The following is a 4300-nucleotide window of genomic DNA, read 5'->3' on the forward strand; positions in this document are numbered from 1 at the left end:
ATATATATATATATATATATATATATATATATATATATATATATATATACATATGCATACATATGCACATATATATAAGTTTCTTAACCTTATACACAATGCATATATACCTGTGTGTGCATATGTACAAATATCCAACTGTATGTTGGTATGTTTGCATGAGTTTAATCATATGCTCAGATAAGATACCCCCGCTTTGTGTTTCTAAAATATTGGCCTATCTTAATATCAAACAAACATTCAATTTTAAGAGACAGCCAGGATGACTAAATTAAATATATTGGAAGCTGTTGTAAGGTGTTGCTAATGAAATAATATTTGAAATTTTGGATTCAACATTTGATAGCAACCTATGGACTTAAGCATATCAGCTTCCGGCCTCATTAACAGTTGAAAGACATCTTCTACAGGTAAAATAAGGCTTCTTAAATTAATAGAATATACTCACAGTGTCGAACTGTCGAGTTAAACAGCATTAATATCCAAGAACAGCCATTGTCCCACAGGCTGCTTTACGTTTATGATTGCAGGCGGTATGATTAAAATATTCGCTTTGCAATCACATAATTTTGGGTTCGATTCCACTACCCGGGATGATAGGCAAACCTCCACAATCGTCGTGTAGGGCAAAAATTTTCTAGGTGGAATTTGATCGAAGGAAATCCTAGAAGACTGTCTCAGGACAGTTAGTTGTCTTTAAAAGTGTGCATTATATTCTTTACTACTCTAGGCACAAGGCCCGAAAGTTTTGGGGAGGGGGGCAGTCGATTAGATCATCCACAGTACGTAACTGGTACTTAATTTATCGATACCGAAAGGATGAAAGGTCAAGTCGATCTCGGCGGAATTTGAACTCAGAACGTAGCGGCAGACGAAATAACCCTAAGCATTTCACCCGGCGTGCTAACGATTCTTATTTCTTTATTACCCACAAGGGGTTAAACATAGAGGGAACAAACAAGGACAGACAAACGGATTAAGTCGATTACATCGACCCCAGTGCGTAACTGGCACTTAATTTATCGACCCCGAAAGGATGAAAGCCAAAGTCGACCTCGGCAGAATTTGAACTCAGAACGTAACGACAGACGAAATACCGCTAAACATTTCGCCCACAGCGCTCACGTTTTTGCCAGCTCGCCGCCTTAAGGCGTGTCTTATATTGAAACAATCATACCAGGTTTCTAATCAAACAAAAATTTCTTCCCATTAGCTTAAGCAACGTATTATAAAGCGTCTTGCTCAAGAACACAACATACAGCCCGGTCCTGGAGTCGAACTCACTACCTCATGATTGTGAGCCCAACGCTCTAACCACTGAGCCATGTATCTTCATACATGCATATATATATATACATACATGTATATTTGTATGCATATATGTTTGTATGCATGCATTCATGCATGTATGTATGCATGTATGTATGTATGTATGTACGTACGTATGTATAAGGGCTCCCAAATATATTGAAACTGATATAAACGTTTGCTTATTTTACAACACTGCTTCCCCAGCCTTCTATATAATGTGTCCGAGGCTGGCAGCTGACGCACGCGTTCGGTAGTTTCCACACATTTTCTATAAGGAAGCTATTACTTGCAAAGTCATTTGAAGATTTTTCGCTGTGTATCTGATGTTGACGATGGCAATGGAGATTGAAATCCATACATCGCTTCACAAGGGTGTTCTAGGATGCGTATTGGCAAATCGCAATGAAGAGGTCTTTTCTACAGGTCGTTTATGTCTCAAACATATCTAAACTGGTCAAAAAGGTTTTTGTTTTAAATTACAGAACTCTGCTCCCCATGTGAACGAGACTGCAGAAAATTTTGAAGGAAGTGTGAATGCGATATAGAAACAGGAATTATTGTAATTAATCAATTAAGAATATTTAATTAAGAATAAAATAACTTATTATGAATGTCTGAATTTCTGTTAGTGGAGTGACACTTCCGAGATAAAATGCCTGTTCCACATAAGGTCTCGAATCAAGAAATCAAGAATGTGTGTGTATGTATGTGTGTGTGTACAACTGGATAGAAATATATATTTATGTATATGTAAATAGACAGATGCGTACATGCATACAAAAAAGTATGTATACACACAGGTGTTTAAATACATACGTGCATGGGTGCGTGTGTGTGTGTGCGCGCGCGCGCACGTATGTAGATCTTGATATCTAAACGTATATACAAGTTAAGTCCGATATTGGCGATGATATGTATGACAGCACTTAAAAACTGTGGCAAACTTCACTGGCTGTTTGCATATATTGAATTTTTGAGGCGTAAGAAATCTAATGTCACAATTTTGCCAAAAGCGCTGGCAGCATCAATCAAGTGATAAAAGTACGAATTAGAGCAGAAACCAGTTTTTAACCTCAGTTTTTATGTTATAGACTTCTTTTAGAAGCTGCTCATATTCACAAATATATTTGATTCATATGATAAATACGGTAAGATATTATAAATCCTGTGCATTCAATATATATAAGTTAATGTCATGCCTAATTTAAATAATAAAAAATTGTTTAAGAAATAGATGTTATTTATTTGTTTATTAAATATCTGTGTGTATGGATAGAGAAAGAGAGAGGAAGGGTGTAAGACACAATTATGTCTGTGCGAGTGTGGGTAGAAGTATATAGATAGATAGATAGATAGATAGATAGATAGATAGATAGATAGATAGATAGATAATCTATGACTATATTTATCTTTATAGGTATAAATATGTGTTATATATATAATTATACATATTCTCAAAATATTACAGCATGGATCGTATTTTCAATCTAAAGTAATTATATCGTCGAAAAGAAATTTTAGCTGTATAAGAATACACAACTGTTATAATCAGTTTTCATACTACGCCATATGCCCACGGGCATATGTCGTAGTGGTTAAGAGCGCGGGCTACTAACCCCAAGCAGTGACCTGAACACTAATAATAATAATAATAATAATAATAATAATAATAATAATAATAATAATAATAACATCGAAAAATACCATAGGAATGAGAATCCAGGTTCGAAATTTCTCCAAGACACCTGAAGAACGCTGGAGGGTATATCAGCCGAAACGTTGTGTTAACGACAAACAAGATGAAGACGAATATCCGTCTAATGTAAATGATCAGTTTTCGTTTATATCGTGACGTAATATCGTTTAATTAGGTCAAAGGATTTATGTCGCATTTCATCAGCCTATTCGTATACACAATTCCAATGCAGTCATCTCAAAAATCTGGCAATGAGCTTACATGTATTTGCTGCTTTCTTCCATTTGCTAAACCCTCTTCTTCATTCATCTTTTATTTGCTATTTTTGTGATATTCTGGACCACTTGCGGCGTATTTTTGCACTGGAATACTTGACTTACGTATTTCCAAGCAATCGTCGGACGCTGGGCACACGGTTTGTTGTATTTGAAAATTAGGATACTAGAACATGATGAAACACAAGAACACAATTGAGAAGAAGGTTAATACAAATAGTGGAGTCATCCGACAGTACGATGACGGCTTAATAGACCAAAAATTCGAAGTCGCTGTCAATACTATCCTTGTTAAATGATTATATATATATATATATATATATATATATATATAGCGAGAGAGAGAGATATCACTCACATATGTATATACATATATATGCATGCATATAGACACATATGTATATGTATGTAAATATATATGTATACACACATATATATATATATATATATATATATACATATCGACTGGTACTGTTATGCCCTAGCTTTCTTCAAGCTACAGAATACTTATTGTGAATCGCTAAAATATCTTGTTTGTGCTGCTTTCATTCTGAGGGTAAATTATGATTAATGAGCAAAAATATATTAACTGAGGTGATATGAAAATATCAAGATATAGATATTAAAACAAATCCTTACGTATATTCCGTGTATTCTCCCGGAAACGAATCGTGTGCCCAGTGGACATAAATTTCTATATAGGGACATAGTAATGGTTAAGTTATCGGCGTCAGGTACACTGTGAAAATTCTTTATCATCTTTTATTGTTTTAGTCAGTAGGCAGCTGCCATACTGGAGCACCTCCCTGAAGAATTTTAGGTGAATGAATCGAAACCAATTATTTCTTTGTTAAACCTGAAATTTATTCTATTGTATTTGCCGAACCGCTAACTTACCAACCCAGGTTGTCAAGTAGTAGTGGGGGACAAACACAGACACAAAGATATACATACACAGGCAAACGGACACAGAAACACACAAATACACACACACACACACACACACACACACAATATA

This window comes from Octopus bimaculoides, chromosome 1 (genome assembly GCF_001194135.2).
Source record: "Octopus bimaculoides isolate UCB-OBI-ISO-001 chromosome 1, ASM119413v2, whole genome shotgun sequence".
In the NCBI taxonomy this organism is placed as follows: domain Eukaryota; kingdom Metazoa; phylum Mollusca; class Cephalopoda; order Octopoda; family Octopodidae; genus Octopus; species Octopus bimaculoides.